The following is a 19844-nucleotide window of genomic DNA, read 5'->3' on the forward strand; positions in this document are numbered from 1 at the left end:
TATAAACTGTTGTGTTTGTCAGCTTGCAGTAATGAGCAGAAACTGAAAAATGTAGAGTAACTGTGCGAGGCGTCAGAGCACATAATGCTGTGACCTTGAAAGACAATGGAAAGGCTCATGGCACTAAAAATTCATAGAAAGCATCACCCAGAGACAGAGTCAGGGAGTGCTGCAATGGAAAAAACATGACATTTCTGTGTTCAGCCAAGTCGTCTATGAAATGCCATAATGGTGTAGCTTGGTATCATTGACCCCTGCTTTTACAGAGTGTTTTGATTTAATTATTCCAGGTAGCTAGAGATGTCTTCAAGATGTTTGACTTGATTTGTTTGAAAAATGGGTCTGTCTGAACATTTGTCCCTTGTTACAGTAAATAATCAAATGTGTAAAGATGCTAAAATCAAATTAGAGGCAGGCAGACAGACTTCAGCTCAGCCTTCTTGGCTGCAGGCAGGAAGAACAGTGCTATATGCCTTAAAACTGAAAGCCAAAGGGGCTTCCAAGAAAGTTACTGGTAGAATAATGTAAGAAAAGTGGCCTATGCTCAGCAGCATAGCTGTGTATTGAAAATCCTATTCAATAATCAACCCAACATTTTGTTGTTGTATTGGTAAGAAATGCTCATTGGGAAATGTTACAGTGGAAGATTTTGTACTACAGGACAAAAAGAGGCTGTAGAGGACAGATGCCAAGGCTCTATGGCTTTTCTAAATTACTATGCAAACATAGCAAAAAAAGTGGTTTTTTTATTTGCACGATACCTTACAATCAGCATGCAGTGTGCTTACTCCCAGAATTAACCAAGCTGGCGTGCATCCCTGGCCACGCGTTGTTCTGTTCAGTGAGAGAGGGGGTGTTGTGATGGTCAGCTCACTCCTGCTGACCTGACAGAGGGTTATATAGTTTGTATGCAACTATTTACTTGTATTCCTTAGTAGTCTGTGGTTGTCGTTTCTTCATACCAGTCAGTCATCAGCCTTATGTTTCATGGATGAGGGGTTATACATGAAATAGAGCGTAAGCCTTTTTTCTCATGCGCATGGTGGAGAGTTTAGTGTTTGCAATATACTTGCACAACACTGCATTTGGCAATGTGGGGTAATAGGGTGCCACGTGGAATTAATTTCCTGAAACAATGGAAGTGCTTACTTTCTCCAGAGTATTTTTACCACTATTGCAACATTAAACCACTTTGTACAACAGTTGCCATTTGCTGTAGCTGATCAATACTCTACTCAACAAGCATGTAGTCAGCATGGGCCTGGTACCAAGTGGGTGTACTCAGATCTGCAGCCACAGGCTTTGGCATCAAAAAAGATAAAGAAACATTCAGGAGCTGCCTGATACATTGCACAGGGCACCGAGAAGTAAAAAGCAGAGGGAGCCAAGAGTCTCCCTCGCATCGAAGTGATTTGGGCATGTTTGTGGGAGAGGGAGCAAGGAAGGGTGGAAGGAAATGGCATGGTGGGATTTAGGGTGCTGGGAACGCTGTGTGAATGCCCAAGTGTGAGTCCACACGACAGAATACTGTTCCTTGCTACTAGAAAAGATTAAATCACTTCAGATAGGCGTAGCAATGTGCAAATCTTTTTCTAATCTGAATCACAATATAATATTTTGAGATTAAAAAACATTAATTTGGCTTCTCAGTTTGTGAACTGCAAGTGTCTCCTTTTGCACATTTAAATCCTGAGGTGCAGATGAATAAGCAGCAAAGAAAATGTGTCTGTTGGTTCAGTAGCTGCTTGTTGTCCTGAGTCAGCACTAAACCAACTCGTCAGTGAGGCAGGAAGGAAACCTACAGGCTGAAGTTCTCTCTCCTGTAACCTTTTAAATCAAAGCCCCCGCCCTCTTCGGACCTTTGAGTCCATGGTGAATATAAGCAGGCTCCAGTGGGCCCCCTCAGAGGCTTCCAGACTGAGGAAGAATATCAACTTTGATTTCCAGCGGCAACGCAGAGTCTTTGCTGGCCTAAAGTGTTGCTAGAGGCTGTTGAACATGTGCTGGTTGTTACTTGGATACTTGTGATTTACGTGAAAAGAGTATAACTTGTCACTGGGGTGTGGCCTGGCTTTCAAAAATGGATGGTATGGTGGGACCTGTAATGGTCAGTGTTCAGAATGTGTCTGCTGGGGGTTGCTGAGGTCCTCTCCAGCCTCTCTGCAGGAAGAGAAACTCCAATTTTGTCTGTCTAGTAATGTGCGTGTGGGAGTTCAATTAATTCAGGCATTGCTTGGACCCTGGTTTGGATGAGGCCACTGCTGACAAGTAGGGCTGAAGTCGTGGTCTGTCAGATCCTCCAATTGCAGGTCTGAGTGCGTTAGATTCTCATTGCTTCCTCTGCTGAAGGCCCGTCCGCCCAAGCAGGGAAGGCCACTCTTCTGGGTAAGTTTGGCCCAAAGTTTTATTTAATGTCTCCAGCTTTTCTCTAATCCCCAAGCCAAGAAACTCACTGAACTTTCAGCATCTTAATATGAGTGGAGAGCATCCTGAAAATAATTGCTGCAAACAAAATTAATCTCACACTGCCTGCAGAACACCCCAGAAGGATTGCCTTCTAAGTGCTTGGAGTTAGATAAGAAATAAGCTCTCTTTAGTGATGCATGTGCTTTCTAAATAAACTCCTTTTAAACAGACTTGCTGCTCAAATCTGTTTATTTACTGTGGCACATTGTGCAGATTATGTTTTAAGGAGCTCAGCAACCAACATCAGAGCTTTTACATAAGTGAGATCTGAGGAAAAATGGGAGTGAGATTTCAAATATCCCATTAATCTTTTCACTTTAGGTCTGAGCCAGCTTCAAATTGCACCGAACTGCTGCCAAGTGTGAGTGAGTTGCAGTCCAAATAAAGGAGACTTGGCAGGTCTGAGCCGCGAGGCTTTGTTTCAGGAGTGTTTCAAGGAGAGGGGAGATTGCGTTTTGGTTGAGACTCTGCCGAAGCGGTGCAGTGCTTCGTGACAGCCGTGTGCCAGTTGGCCCCAGCTGCGCACACTGAAGATGTGCTTCTGGCTTTTACATTTCTTTGCTTATGTTTTTAATCTGCATGTACAGAGGTAGCTGTTGAAACGTTCGTACCTGGCAAGCTTGGAGTTAGATGTGACTTAATCCCACACACATGTGCAATTCAGCCTCTGCTGGTCACTGTGATTTAAGACTTCACACTAAGTCTTTACCTCAGTGACAGCTGCAGGGTTTTGCTCTTTTTGGATCAAGTTCTCCTGCTCCCATCCACCTACAGTGAACCTGGATTCCTTATATTGGTCTTCTGTAATGTGAAGCCAGAGAGGTTAAAAGGGAATAACTAGAAACACGTGCTGTGAGCATGCTGCTGGCAGAGCTGCGGCTATAGGGCATGTTCCAAGGAGTGGTCTCAGTGGAAGGGGAAGGATGCAGCTGGTCTGCAATCTCACAGCCTACCTGTGAAAATAAAAAGGCACTTTGGTTTTGCCTTTCATTTCTGGGGCTGTGGATGGAGAAAGCTGATTCTGTGAGGTTAGTTGAGAATCAAGCCTCCCTGTTTTGCGGAGGAACAAGCAGGAGCTGTCTGGAAGGACAAGATATCGAATTTCTGCTGAGGGAAAGGATGCTCCATCAATCCAATGTTACCAGCTCAGGATGTGTGCATGCAATAATCCTGAAAATCCCTCCTGCAATCTGCCTGTTTTGTTCCTGCACGATCAGCTATTTGCGAAGTCTTCCCAAACACTGATTCCTTGAACTTTCCTTGAAATAAGAGATGTTATGACAATAGGAGGCCATGGCTTTTTTTGTCTCCTGCAAGCGTAAATCAGGATATCTGCTGCACAGTGTGAGCATTGGCTAATCTTGCCAGGATTTCAGGTATTAGTCTGGAAGTACTTGGCTGCGATCTGAGTGGTGACATCCACCTAAGAGTGCTCGTTTGCTGCAAAGCACTTACTGCTTCTGTGGGATTTGGGGTGATGTGTGTCTAGATCTCTTGCAGAACCCAAGCATGAAACATGGAAACTTTTGGAGTTTCACCAGTTGTCATTCTTCCTCCCCTGTGTCATGCCCTTCCCACTCCGGTGAATGTTTTCACTGTTAGTAAAAAAAGTGATTGAAGAATTACCTTGAAGACACTTCTATTTTTGGCAGACACAATTTTTCATTCACATTTTGAAGTCGCCTGTTGACTGGAAAGCAGGTTTCAGTGCCTCCACTTTCCCTTGACTCTGACTGTAGAGTCTCTGCTGCTCTCAGCCTGGCCACTAACTTTGCTAAGCTAAAGCACTAAAAAAAGCTAGATAGTTTGGTGCCTGCAGGCCTTTTTCTTTCAGTAGCCTCTGCTTGATTTTAAGATGATCCAAACTTCTTCAAAACACAGCAAAATTAGGTAGTTGGATAAAACCTTTTCCAGGAAAGTTTTTGTATACTTCTCCAGACCAGTGACAGGCCTTTTTGTGGGAATGTAGCACTAGGTTCCTACTGTTTGTACCTCTGTACCTGGTAATGCTTCTGGATGTCTTTGGACATCATTTTCTCTCCTTTTTTCCCCCTAAAACTTGATGGTGAAGAGTTGCTATATTTGGATTTTCCTGCATCCTGAGTGTGCACAGAGTGAATGTGACAAGAGATTGCAGAGACAGGGCAGTGCATTCTCCCACCCAGAGCTTTCCCACTTTTTATGGACCTCTGGGGTGCCTAAGGCCTATTTCTGACATTCCTCCTTTTCCCTTACTGCTGACCTTAGGACTCCTTACACAGACACAGTTATTCCCTCAAGTCAAGCAAGACAGCATCTTTGGTGCCTGTGATACATATAGAAATCTGAAGTGTACAGCTTTTCTGCACCTACAAAATTAGGTGTTAGCCCCTTTGCATCCCTGTGAAGAGCCAATACTGAAAGGAGGATGGAGAGTTTGCCATGTTATCATCTGTCTGGCCACTTAGCTAAAAACCAGTCCAAGTTTTGTCAAGGCAGAAACTTGGCCATTGCAGCAGCAGATGTCGTTCTGCTGAATTTCTGAATAAAATGTCATTGTGTGTTGGCACAGCAAAAGGCATGTTGCGTCTTGTAGACCAGCCAGCAAGGACAATATTTCTGGCTGGGTACTGTGCAATTAAAAAGCAAGCCCATGTTTTATGTTCGTGGTACCTGGGTCACTTGTCTGCCTCCTCTGAAGCCAATCTGTTGGTCTGGCAGGGCTGCCTCTGAGGTTAATCTGCTCTCAGAGAGATTCAGAGCCAAGCGGAAGCTTAAATGGGCAGCCCGCAGAGGGCTTTTTCCATAAGATTGTCTTCCATTGACACCACACACTAACATCTGTTGAGACTTGTACTCCTGAGGTGCCACATCCTCCTTTCCAGCGTTTCTCCATATTTAACATGACAGAAAGGACACTCATTTTGTCATCTGAGGGGGTTTTGTGGGGAACCATGCCTTCTTTTGTGCCAGTGCAGACAGGTCCCCCATGTTAGGATGCTTCCCAGAGCATCCCTGTTGGAAAGGGGACTTTCCCACAGAGGAATTTCACCTTGGGTGGAATGAAGCCACAGGGGTGTCTTCCATCACTTGACTCTCTCCTGCAGTAAAGGTTTTTTCTACTAAATGCTGTTTTGTTCTCAGAGCAACCTTGGATATGATAGATTAAAAAAAAAAAAAAAAAGAATTCTGGGACTTTCCCAAAGTGCAAAGGTTTCTGCATTGCACACCTGACAGTCCCTGGAAATCTAGCTGTTTGTGTGAGGTCTGGTCTCTAGCTTTTAATGTTGTGCCAGTGCCACTCATAGTAGCTGCCCTTCACTTCCCTGGCTATCTACAGGCCTCCAGGATGGCAATTGCACCCATGCGTGGGTGTGTGTACTTCATTACTTTTGCATTTCTTTTCAGGATCTAATATAGCAGAGTGTGAAGTTGCTGGGGGAAGGAGTGAAAATTGTATCCGTTTTCAGGACAAATGAATGTCAACAACCCCTTCTTGTGCAGCAAGTGTCTGATGAGAGCAGCACTGGTCCTCTCCTCTCATTCTTTATCTTTTTGTTGCTTAAATGTATACTGATAAGCCTTGCTTCTTCCTTCACCCTTGGGAAAAACAATCAACCCCCCCAAAAAAACCCCCAGCCTCTACTGAATGCCTGTTGGGAAGTTGTCCCTTAGCAGTGTCTCTTAGTTCAGACTTGTATTTTTGGCATTTTCGGAGGGCCACGTGCAATCCTATCTTCTCCGGCTGCTGCGCTTGTTGGAGTCGTCATTGCTTCAAGGCCTGTGAAAGGTGAGGTTCAGCCAAGTGAAAATGTGCTGCAGCCAGTGAGAAGCATTACAAGAAGTCATCTTCCGTATATTGATTTATTTTTTTTCTCTTGCAGTGCAACCGGTACACTTCTGTTGCTTCCTAAAGAAGACAGATATATCTTTTTTTGTCCTTTTTAAAGTTGGAAACTTGAGGAAATGTGGTTTCGTTTTGCTTGGAGGTAACTAAAAATTGCTACATTAATTTTAAGTCCATTGTTGAATAACTGCCTGGAGGTTTGTTACTTGTGTAGCAGGTTGGTGCCTGATGTGATTTTAAAAATGACCAAGACATAAAACCCTGAGAGGAAGAATTTATAGAGAAGAGATAAGAAAATTTTTATTAAGAAAAGAATGAGCTTGCCTTTCAATTTATTTTTTTTCTCCTTAATATTATCTGGTGCCAAAAATGTCTCAGCATTTGGATTGTCCTGAATATTGGCATTCTCTCAACAGCACTTCCGAGGGCAAATATCTCCCAAAGTGCTGAATAGCAGATCTTGTCCCCTTCCTTCAGAGGAAATCCTGTGCAGTGCCATGAAATGCTCTCTTGTTCCACTATCTACTAAACCTGGAATATAATTTTCCAAATGAATTATCATGGAGTCTGCACTCATGACACAAAACACTACAACGTGTGCGTCCCTCATGTTGAGGTTTTGACCCTTTTCTTCCATGGGGGTTCAGTGGACCTTTCAGGGACATTTGGTTGGCCAGGTGTACCTTAGTGCTAGTTAGTACCTTAGGTACCAAGAGTGCCAAAACCAATCCCCTGACCAAGCTCGTATGGAATTGTGCTGGGTTATGCTTCAAACCGCTGGGCTTTGGGGGGTGCCCAAAGAGCCTTTTCCACAGCAACTCTCATGTTTATCTAATGTTACCTGTTATAAAATGATTTCTCTGAATGATGAATTATGCTGAAGTTTGGAAAGAAGTATATAGGAGTAGCTGCTGGGAAGTTTCAAGCTTAGAATTGTCTTCCTTTAGATTAAAAAAAAGGTTTTGGGTTGTTTTGTTTTTCTAATCTTAGCTGTTCTAAAGTGGATCTGATCTTATGTCTTATGAGGTAAGGGAGAGTTTCTTTTGAAGCAGAAAGGGAAACAGACATGCAAATAAGCAACGAATGAAGAATCACACACGTGAACCCCCCCACAACTCCAGCAGTACATTCATGAGAACATTATGCATATTCATATAAACACAAAACTGATAGTTTGTTCTGGGGGGAAAACACAAGTCAACTGAAGTGCTATGAGGCAGATTCCTCAAATTGTTGCTATACTTTGAAATTGAGGCCTGTGGCTCTTTTGGTTACTGATAAATGCATATCCCATACGTACTGGGGTTTAATGGGAAGGCTCTCTGCTGAGCAAAATGTTCTCTCATGCTTCATCTCTGCGGCCTTTGTTAGCTGGGGTTGTGGATCTGTATGGTCTCTGGGGACTCTGACAAACATTCTGCAATTGTTCCCAATTAAGTGGGCTGATATTTACTTAAGTCTCTTTGATCCTTTAAAAAAATATCTACAGCAATTTAGATGTTTATGGCACATTTAATACACTTAAGCTGTTATGCTGCTTCTATGTCATGTCCAGAAATAACATGCACTGTATTGTAAACAGCAAATCATGGTATTGGCATTTCGTTTTAACTCTTGTGATAGTGTCTGGCAATTCTGACAGTAATGAATGGCTCCATGGTATCCTTACTACATACAATGAAGTGCTATATGTGTAACTGAGAGCCACGTCCTTTCCAAATAAAACTTGGTGGAATTATGTGTAATAAGAGCATGAGAAGCAGTAAGCACCATATCTTGGGAGTAGCACAATCTACACTCTCTGTGATCGAAAGGATCCCTGCAGCTGTTGTAGATCTGATGATCCTTGATGAAAAGGGATTTAGCTTTTTAAGGTTTGGGGGAGAGAATTTTTGTTTGCTTGTTGTCTGCCATGGTGCTGCTGTTGGTCCCCAAGGAGGTGATGGATGTATGTCATTCAAAGAGGGCTGCACAAGGACATCTGCAAACACTGGAATTTGTTTGGACACCACTAGCAGAGGTGACTGCCCTGCACCCTCTGCAGTGCTGCTGGCAGAGCTTTGACTGCTCAGGCAGCGCTCCTGAAACCTTTTGCAGTTGCTTGCAGGAAGTCCTGCTTCAGGGGATGGTTGCCAAGGGCTGTACAGCTCCAGGGATGTGGCATCTCACCAGGGACTTACTCTCCAAGGCGTTGCTAGTGTTTGGATGAGAAACTGCCAAAAGAAGTTGGCAGTAAAGGATAGCGATACAAAGATATAGGTGACTTCTGTCCTTCAGCCCAAATGAAAGCAGTGCCTTGGAGTACTGCGTTGCCCTGCTGCCAAATGTAACTTGGATAAGAATTAAAACTAGGTTCTTGATGTTTTGTAATCACATAAGATCTCACAACGGTTTCTGAAAGTGTGTAGCTGCTAACCCCAGTGTCCTGGCCATTTTCCAACTCGTATAATTACCGTCTGTCTTTCTTGCCCCCTTCCCTCTACACCCCCGTAGTTTCAATTAGATAAGTCATTCTTCACTTCTCTCCAGAATAATGCATGTGCCTGTGTTCTCCCCACAGAGAAAACCTCCAACACTCGCTATTTTTTTTAATCTAGATATCATTTGTTTTACATTGTAGTTTTATTCTTAAAGTAGTGTTAACACGTCAGTGTACCTGATGCAACCTGTCTAGTTCTGGGGCCTGAAGGTTTGTAGGTAGTGCAACATACAGTTAATTTATTAACTTTCTAAATAATTGATTGGGTCCAGAGTTTAGACTTGTACTGGGCTTCTCAGTAGTGATTTTTGTCAGGAGGATGTTGGTTAACTCATTTGTACATGGTAATACAAACATCAGAAGTTAGAGTCCTTAATGACTCATTTCTGGCCACTGTGTGGTTTTTGCGCAGCATTTTAAAGAGCACTGTGGGGATGCTGAAACAGCGTTTTCTTAACACAAGCTAATGCCAAGCAAAAGTGCGTGGTATTGGCTGAACCAGTTTTTTTTGAAGGTAGTTTGGGAGATGGCGAATATTTCAGAGTGGCTGTGGCAGTGCCTGGTGCGGTGACATGAGGCTAAAAGAAGCTGACCTTGGTTCGGCTCCAGCTGTGCGTGTGGCAGGCTCAGCCCAGGCTCCAGAGTGGGAGATTTGGAAGTCTTTAAATGGCTTCACTAATTTTTCCTGATATGCTGTGTCAGTGCCCCTGTAAAACAGTCTAAGCTCAGCTTGGCTCTGGGCGTGACTGGCTGGGGGTGATAGCAGAGGCATTTCTAGTGCTTTTTAAACTCAAATGACTTTTTTTCACTTCAGCAATGAAAGTCAGTCCTTTACCCTTGAATGTGAGCTGGGAGCAGATGGACAATGATTTTTCACAAGCCAGTGTGTTGTCGGAGCAGCGATTCTCATTGACAGAGAAGTTAATAAACATTAGGAGGATATTCCACAATTGACATCTCCAGTCCACTGCCTTAATGCTGGTTGTAATTCAGCTCAGGACCTTACAGAATCTTGCATTTCCTGGCCTGTCATTTGAACGTGTTGGATGGAATTAAATCTAGTCTAGTTCAGATGTGGCAAAATTGATCTTTACTTTCTGCACTTAGCTGGGATTAGCCTGGGACTGTAAATTTTTGGAAGGAGCTTGTGCAGCTACAATATGCTAATAGTGTGGTACTTGGGTTTGCTGTGTGGAATACACAAAAGGTGTGATATAAGTAAGAGATGACTACATACAATAATGTTAAAAAATAAACTGAGAAGAATAAATTGTCCTCAGAATCTCTTAAGAATATATTGTTTACTTAAGGAGGAGAGTTTAATTAAACTCTAGGGGTGAAATACATCCCTGGGGAGAGGGCCAGCACATGGCTTACGAGTCAGAGTTGCACATTAAACTGTTTCTTCTAGTTCATACCAGATGTACGGGATGCATGTTTGTTTCTCTGGTCATTAGGGAACAAATCATCATTCCTTGAGGTGGGCAAGGGGAAGATGGTCTTTAGGACTTTGGGTGGTTTTCTCCTCTTTACCCCCTTTGTTCTGCTCCTTTTCATAACCCACACTCCAGAAGATCAGTTCATTACCTGCTTGCTGTTGATGATCTTTCTCTTTTCAGTTGCTTAGGAAAGCTGGTGAGCTCCACTCCTGCCTTCTCAAAGTTTGTTGATTGCTCACAGCCCCATGAGGGACACTGAGCACCATGTGATTGGAAGGAGGAGGTGCAGAGGCAACACACAGAAGTGTTTGAGTTCCACAGAGGATTGGAGCAAGCGACCTACCTGTCCCAAAACAGCTATACAGAGCATATGTCAGTGTGGGGATCAATCTCCACCTTGAAAGAAGGTAGGAGAAAACACAGTATTTACCCTGTAGAGTGCAGTGTCTACTGTGTGTTGCAAAGTACTCTTTGTTTTGATGAAAGCCCATGGAAACACTGGAACAAAACCGTTAGGAGGTTGTGTCTGCTTCCTGCCTTGCTTTCTGCACAGCCTGTTGCAGGTGTAACGAAAGCAAATGTGGCCCATTGGGCATCTTTCTGCTCATGGAGGTGCTGTGCTGGCTGTGATGCCTGTGAATTTGATAAAAATTAGTATGGGGCAAATCTTGATCTATTCCAAAGCCAGCTATGGAAAATGATATGTTCTTAGTCAGATCTGCTTCCTGTTTTTTTTCAGAGAAGTGTCTTACCACGCCTGATGAACGTAACTATTGTATGTTTAGTGTAGGTAGAAGGACGTTATTCTGCTTCAGAAGTGGTTAAATAAGTACTTAGGAAAAGTCAGTTCTTTATTAGCTCTGAGCAGTGCTGCTGGTAAGACAGGCAGTACCAGGGAACTGATAGACAGTACCAGTAGAACTGCATTGGCAAAAAATTCACACTTGGAGATTGAAGTAGTATCAGTGAGAACTTTGAGGGTGAAGGGAACAGGCATGTACCAGAGAACAAAATCTTTCTGACTAGCAATTACTTCAGTGTAAAGACCAAAACCAGACCTTGAAATCCTACTGATCAATTGCAGCATTAGTTACAGTAAGCTTTGCGTGGTGTTAAAGTAGCTTGAAAGCACCTTTAAAGTGAGTGATAAATTTTTTTTTTTTGCGGCAACTGAGTGTTTTCCTGACTCCTATTACCCTGGGCTTTTGCAGGAAAAGTGGCTTTTATGTATGTTCAAATAAACTCTGTGTGTGTATATGAGTATACAGTGATTGTACACTGCAGACGTGGGAACACCGGACACACTCCTCCTGTATGGACAGACTGCAAGTGAAGGGAGCGCTCTGGAGCCCTGGACAGACAAACTGATCAATAAACCACATGGAGTCCTACATTCTTAAGACAGATCTGAACAAGTTTATTAAACCTATGCTAGTCTCAGCTGAAAAATCACTGCATTGTACAAATCCACATTTAGTTCTCTCTAAGTAAAACTGCACTGTAAACATGAGCAAAAATCCATGTGTATTACTTACAGCTGATTTAATTTTTCATACAAAATGTTTCAGTAAAAAGGAAAAAAATTGGGCAGAGCATTTTCTATGCACAGGGGCTTTGCAGTGCAGCATATGTGTAAACAAGTGCAGAGTTTGGCATTTCAGAGAATCAATAAGGCACATTACAGAAACTCAGAGCCAGGAGTGTTTTCCATCCTTTGTGTACTGGTAAGTCTGGGAACAGATCAATGAGTTTATGTATCAGCATTCAACAATTCCACTACATCTTTCTGAAGTAATTGGGCAATTCACAGAATGAAAGATGCCATCCAAAGGCACTAATGTTCATTTCCGTAAGAGGAACATTTATCTGGTGTTGAGGTGTTCTATGAAGACCAGGCAGTCATCTCTTTTTTTTTTTTTTTTTTTTTTTGTGGTAATTCACTTCCTTTTAAGGTTGCAAGTAAGCAGACTTCAAAATGACAGCGGAAAGGAAAATGTTGTCTTTTCATTGCTTCGTCACTGTTGAATAGAGGAGTCTTAGGTTGGGTCACTTCTTTTTGCCAAAGGACTTTTTCAAAGGAGGCCTGAAACTTTCATGCTCCAGTGCTTGCGATACAGATGGAACAGGGAATGTCTTTATGCTTATTATTCGTGTCTTTCAGTGCTTGGAAGTAAGATGTGTTTGGTTATTAGTGACTTGTGGTTACTGTATCCTGAGCCCCACACCAGCCTCCTTTTCCCCTGCCTTTACTGCTGAACTGTGGTACTCGAAAGGGGAGGAGGAAGAACGGGAAGTGTTTGTCCTGAAGGCTTCCCAAAAGGTAACACACAAGCCCCAAGCTTCCCAGCAACCTCTGGTCCTACTCAGAACAAAAGTATATGGAAACAGCTCTTTCAGCCTGAGTCCATGTCGGGGGGGGGTGTGGATTAAAACATATCATTCTGGGAGCAAGCTTAAATTCTTAAAAACAAAACCAAATTTGAAACCCCACAGACCTGAAATGATTAGGTAGGCTTAAGATATGGAAAGTCAGTGTTTAAAAACCAAAGCCAAACCAAGTGCAAGCAGTGGTGAGCGCATGCAGTGGCATTTGCTAAATGCTGTTTGTCTCCAGAGAAGGGGTACCTAGACGGTGGATAAAGGGTGTTTGTGGTGCTGTGTGAAAATTAAAATTAGAAACTGAGTTAATCTCTGGAATAAATTCCTGTTGTGAAGCAGTTCTGGGAACTGCTCTGGCTCAGTGTGTTTAATCCCTTTGGTGGGTCTAGTGGTCCTTTCCTTCCTCACTGGATGGAAACTGCTGGTTTAGTCCTTTTTTTATTACTTCCTCTTGCAAAGGAGCATGTGCCCACCATTGCTTTTTAGTGTGTTCAGGCATCGCTTTTAGGAAGTACGTGGTGCAGAAATGGGACTACCTTCTTCTTCCTCCTGCCCACCATTGCTTTTTAGTGTGTTCAGGCATCACTTTTAGGAAGTACGTGGCACAGAAAAGGGATAATCTTCTCCTTCCTCCTCCAACCCTCAGACCATCATTCCTCTTATCTTTATACGTACTCTATCAAATGATATTTCACACATATCAGTGCTTGGAAGGGCAAATCTGGGAAGTACAATAGCAGTGACATCTTTGATTCCTCTAAGCTCTTCTCTTATAGCATCCTATGCATGTCTGCAACATGAGCATGCCAAGCACAGCAATAACACAATCATTGTCAGTGGAACCACAGATCCAGAAAGAATATTATTGATTGTACCAATGGGGAAATTAAATCAAATTAAACCCTGTTTCATTTGTTGGGGTAAGAGATTATGCTTCATTGTGCCAGCAAATTCTTTATTTGCCTCAATAAGGAATTCATCCAAAGTCTAAATTCTGAATGGCCCAAAAATAAAATTCATTTACGCTGTGCCAAATACTTTCTGTCATTTCTTCCTTATCATTCAGAAGTGAATCCCTTTATTTTTCTTATAACTTAGTTACAACTCTTGCAGCTCATAAATTGAGGAGGGGTTGCTGCTTTGTTATAACATGACTTTTTACCTTAAATACAAGGTGTTTGTTGTGACACCTGCTCCAAAAAAAAAGTTAGTCATGAGCTCAAGGAGAATGAAGTGTTATTTCTTTCAACCTGCTTTAGTCCAAGTGGAAGAAATTGCCTGTCTCATGCTATGTGCAATGTAGAACCAAAGAGCACACTGGGTCTTGGCTAATTTTGCTGAGCTTGCAACAGGATTTTGCTTATAGTGCAGAGCTGATATTTATTGTTCAGCATTTTCCAGAGTGCTTAACACATGGGTACATATTAAAATAGAGGCAAAAGAGGATACTGCCTGTGACATGTAAGGAGGATTTGACTGGATACTTGTATTAACTTTCAAGTAACAGAGGGAGTGATGAGAGCTGCTCTCCCTGTGCAATGTGATGCTTGGTGTGATGAGGAAGCACTCTGCTCCACTGTTCGCTGACCTGCCCAGAGCGTGCAGCACTGCAAGGCCACAGGGACTGCTCCATGCAGGTGGAAATGTTTGTTGGTCTGGCCTCTGGTGTTTGCAGAGGAAGGAAGGAAGGAAGTCAGTGAAGGTGAGCGTTCACAACAGCTGAACTTGCCTGGCAGCAGAACACGCAAACTTGCATGTGAAACCTCACCCTGTGATACCAACACACCCTTTCCACTCCTTTAGCACAGCAATACCAGCTCCATGTTGGGGTGCTCATATGGCAGCTCAGGCTGTGCTTCTCTCATGGATGCTCCCACTCGCACTGCATGCAATACTCAAGAAAATATTTTTGAAGAGGCTATGGGCTGTTTTTTTCTAGTGGAGACAGGTATGCACGCATACCTGCACGCACAGGTATGGGGCACATAGGATGTTCAAGTAATCATTTCTGAAGTTAGGTTCCTTCCAGTGCAGAGCAGAAAAGCACAGAGACAAAAGAGTAGACTGTGGAGAGAAGGCATCATTTAGCAGTCACATTTTTTAAAAAAGTTTAATTTTCATTTTAATTTCATTTTATTTTCTTATTTTATTTTACTAAAATTAGCCTTCCTTGCCTGCAGTTCCCCTGCTCCCTGGCTATTAGTAGTGGGTTGTTTTGGGGTTTGTGGGTTTTTTTTTTACCTTCCTCACTAACTGGGACATAAATTGTTTGAGCAAGAAGGAATTAAAGTGGGACAGATGGCACCACCTGCTGCTAGTGCTTTGCTCCTTGCAAGGCTTCCTAGCCACTGAGCCTGTTTTGGGCAAGAAGAGGAGGAGACAGTCAGGTTTATCTACTTTCCTGAAGTCCATATAAAGTAACTAACTGGTTCTGGTTCTCTGGTTCTCCTTCCCACTCTCTCCTGTAAGCAGCACCTCATCCCATCCACCACTGGCAGGCAAGACAAGACCCTTTTTTCTTTTAAGGGTTCATGGTCTTCAGGTGGTTCTGCCATTTCTGCTTTCTAACTGATGCTGCCAGATCTGTGCCTCCTTGTCTATCTCTTCCCCTCCTTGTGAGAGTAAGGCTCAGTACTGGACTATACTGGCCAGTTAGGGGAGGATGCCAGCCTGAGGAGGAGAAGAGGGAGAAAAGAGAATATTAAAGGAAGGGGATGGTAATCACTGTGACCTCTCATTCCTGTGAGTGTGACCTATGTTCAGTAGAGCTGCTGGTCCTGGAAAGGAGGTCAGGCTCTCGATGTGATGTTCACGGGGCTCCCTCCCATAGCTTACAGGTATTCCTTAAGAAAAACTATATCCACAAATTAAATATGAAGAGTAGAGCATACTAAATTTCTTCCAAACCAGCCCATGTATCTAAAGCCTTAGTGAACATTATTATGATGAAACCACAATTTAAAAAAAACAATTGCTTTTCAGAGAAGTTAATTCAAATGGAATCTAATGAAAATGGGAAAGTCTTAACATGGGAAGCTCAGGAGATCCTCAGCAGGTGGCAATTTGTTAGCTGAGTTGTACTCAGCAGAGTGACTGGCTTAAATCTAAGTGAGGATCTAGCTATTGTATCCAGTTTCATGCAAAATACTCAACCAATTTGTGTGTATCTCATCAAGAGCCCTGTCAAAGGTCCCAGGCAGACTGGAAGTCCAGAAGCAGCTACAGTTAATCAGGAAATGAATGGCAATATCTCCCAAATTTATATGGGAGCAATAAGCAGTCAGAAACAAATGAATTTTTAATAATTACAAGTGGTGGCTGACTTTTTTTTTCCCTTACTTAAAAATTGCATCTGAAGCTTCTATAATGTAGAGAGGCATCTGTTGTTGGGGAAAATGTGTTTAAAAATACGGTGTTTTCTTTGCAAAGAGCCAAAGTAATGGGTCTTAATGTAGCAGCGCTGAGTCTTTATGTTCCTTGCTTATGGAGCACTGAAGAGAAGAGTAATTTATCAGGATTATTATGTTAAGAGAACAGCAGAAGCACTTTGAGGGCTTACTCAAATGAATAACCATGTAAAGAAATATTAATTCTAATGGATTTCCTGTACATGCCATACGGGTGCAGGAATGTTCATGAAGTGACTCCCCTGATCGTACTTATCTGTCCTGGTTTTCAGCTGGGATAGTCAATTTTCACAAGAAGCTGGGAGGGGGCACAGCCAGGACAGGTGACCCAAACTAGCCAGAGCTGATATTCCATACCATATGATGTCATGCTCAGTATTTAGAGGGGGGAGCTGGCTGAGGAGGAGGGATCACTGCTCACGGACAGGCTGAGCATTGGGTTCTGGGCAATGAGCAAATTGCATTGTATATCACCGGCTTTGTGTATTCTTTTATTTGTATTGTTGCTGTTATTTTCCTCTCCCTTTGCTGTCCTAGTATACTGTCCTTATCCCAACCTACGAGTTTTACTTTCTGATTCTCCTCCCTGTCCCACTGCGGGGGGGTACAACGAGTGAGCAAGCAGCCATGTGGCACTTAGTTGCCGCCTGGGGCTAAACCATGACATTATCCCAAGTGCCTGCAGAAGAACAACAGGTTATTGGAGAAACATAACTTTGTTTTTAAAACAAAACAAAATCCCCCTGTTTCCCCCACCCCCCCAAGAAACTAAAACATCTGAGGCTATGGTAGGCAATTTACTTTTTTTAAATCTTAAAAGGATATACCCATCTTATTCCTGGTGGGCTTTGCTTTAGATGTTTTCCCTAGAACTTTTCCTAATGAGCATAATGACTGCCATTTCCCACTCTTTAAATTGCAGAAATCACCCACCACGTGATTTCTGTCGATAACTTAGTGGAGAGATGTTCCTAGCAGTTCCAGCTTCTTGTCGCTAGAATTACTTTTAAAACATTATATGTGTATATTTAAAAAAAAAAAAAAAAAAAGTGTGTGTGTATATATCTATCTCCTGCAGCTTTTGTAAGCTAACTAACTCCTCACTTTCTTCTATGCTAGTGTGTCTCAAATAGAGAGCAGGTACCTGAAAGGGCAGGCTGATGATGTCTGAATTTGTATTTTATTGTCACTAATCCGTCCCCCAGCTACAAGTCCTTTGCTTCAAGTAAGGTATCATAAAAACATGTAACAATGAAAGCTCTTTATTTTTTGATGAGCTCAAGTTTTCACTGTGTTTTGGGTTATAGCTGCAGGCTGACTTACTTTCCCTCATCACTCATAGACATGGGACCCTTTTTCTTTCTAGTAAATTAACAGGAGAGTTGGAAAAATCCCAAGTGCAAACAAGCTTCTGCTATGTATAGTACCAGTTACCTGTTCAGGCTGTGTTATGTCAGTCTTGTTAAACTCCTCTGTAAGCTCTTGTTCTGACACAGCATTCACTTAATCTTTGCCCTATTGATTTAATCTAAAAATACATGTAGGTTCCTATCTATGTAAACCTGTGAAGAAATTGATGCAAAAAGACCTATTTCTGAAGACTGCAAAAGAAATGCTGTTTAAGTTGAATCCAAAACACAAAGTCCAATTTTAGTGAAACTGTAAATTGAAAAGCTGGGCAGTCCATCTGGAGGAGGCTGCCTGATGCATTCATTTCCCATTTCAACAGCTTTCTCCACCTGCTAATGATGCATTTGACTGTTAGAGGCTGCCCTGCTGATTGCACTGCTCCCAGGAGAGGGCAGTTCAGCTCTTTTTGATTGTGAGCTGCATCGAGCTGCCGGTGTAGTAATTGTCAGCAAGTTTTCAGGGTAATTATGACCAAGCCAGTAAGCGAATCATGAGTTTGCATCCAGATGGCTGTTCAGAAGTGAGGGGTAGACAAAAAGGGGCTGTTACTTTGGAGGGAAAGAAGGTATGTTCCCAACTGGAGCACAGCATTCATAATTCCTGGCAGGTTGTTTTGTGATCTTTTATGCTGTAGCAAAACTGCACGACTTCCGTCTTCCCTCTGTCTTTAAAAAAATTGATCTCGGGCTCTGTCTTTTGTAGTTCTTGGTGATGTCCATCCTGCTAGGACCAAGGAAGCCATTCATTGCACTAAAGTGGTTACTTAAGGAAGAACATCTGGATGAGTAGTGGGCTCATGGTCTCTGGGAGAACGTGAAGGCCATTGTTGGAGGCAACTGTTGAGGTGGATGTGATTACTGTAGCTGCTGCAGAGGTCACAGGGAAAAGATGTTGCCTGTGATTTTTTTTCCCCATTCAAAATATTTTTTTTAAAAAGTGAAAACTGGGGCCTGGGTAACATCAGGGCTCAATCTTTCAATAGACCATCCGACCTCAATTTTTAGATGACTAGAGGAACAGAAAGTGCAATTAGAAAATGCTGAATGCTAAAATAGCCCAGAACAGGCAAATGGCTGGCAAGATCTTGCCGCTGTTCATGAAAACTCTTCATGTTTTTCCGCTTGGTATTTCATTGAATGCAAGCTGCAGTTTTCCTTAGACTAAAACTGTCATTTAACACACGACTCTGAGGAACAGTTACTTTGTCATAGAGAAAATGTTTTTTTTCACTCTGTGAACTGTCAACAGAGTGATGATAGTATCTTATGAAATGTAGTTTGTGCTTCAATTCATATTTGACTACGAAAAATTCTTTGAGCACTGACAAATGACGTTAAGGGCAGCATGATCTACAATGTTTGACTCATGGTTGTCTTCCGCTATGGATTTCAGTTTGAGTTAGTGAATGGCGCACCAGTTTCACTCGCTGAGACAAAACATGAATAACACTGAGATGGAGAAGTTGTTTTAAACTGTAAATATTGTTACTGTTATTAAAGCTTTTTTTTTTTTTTCTCCTTGTGCTCCATAGTCTCATAGGAAGTATGAGTTATTGCTGTATAAACCTTTTTTATTGCTGGAAAGAAAAAGTCAATTTTGTCTGAATTTTAACAAATAGTACTTTTCATTAAGATGAAAAACAAAGGAGAAATTAATTTGGATCAAATTCATGACTTAGTCTGAAAAAAAGTCAGACTAATTTTTTAAGATATCTTTAACATCAGAGGAGCAAAGGAAATAGAGTGAGATTTTTACAGAGCTGTGAGGGAGAGAGGTGGGAGGCAGTGCAAATACCCCTCTTCCTCGAACAACATACTTCGGGGTGATGGCCTTTGCTAAAGATGTGACGAACTCTTACCGAAAAGGACCTCAGCAACCGATGTTCAAGTCACCATGGTAGAGGCTGTAGGGTTGTTCTCAGTCTTTTATTAGTACTCTTCCAGTTTGTCTAAAGACCTGAAATATTTATGAGAGCAGAACTGATACCTTGGTGTCCCGCCTGTAAAGTAGATGCTCTAGTCAGGCCAGGGAGACTTTCTTTTCATTGCCAGCTCAGCAGCTATTAGTCTCTGTTACAAACTGGATGACCTCCAGGCGGAGAGACTGAACTTTTCATGCCACCTTGGAAGAGAGGCCCTGAAGCTTTGCTTTCCTGCTTCCCTGGGTGTGGAGCGGTGGCCCAAAAAGATTCACTTCTTGGGGCTTCTCTAGAGACATTTCATGCTCACTTGGAAGGATGTGCTCAGCGGCTTGCACAGCACAGCCTCGGGACACACTCTTGTTCCACTGTGAAAGCACTTTCTGGAAAAGGGAAGTCTTGTTTCAAATCCCTGTTGTGAATCAGGCAGAGAATGAATTTCTGGGTGTTCCATATTCTGTGTAAATGTCCTTATTATGTGGGGTAGAAGGCATTTATTGTCCTGTTCCAATTTGTGGGT

Source organism: Balearica regulorum, chromosome 10, assembly GCF_011004875.1.
Source record: "Balearica regulorum gibbericeps isolate bBalReg1 chromosome 10, bBalReg1.pri, whole genome shotgun sequence".
In the NCBI taxonomy this organism is placed as follows: domain Eukaryota; kingdom Metazoa; phylum Chordata; class Aves; order Gruiformes; family Gruidae; genus Balearica; species Balearica regulorum.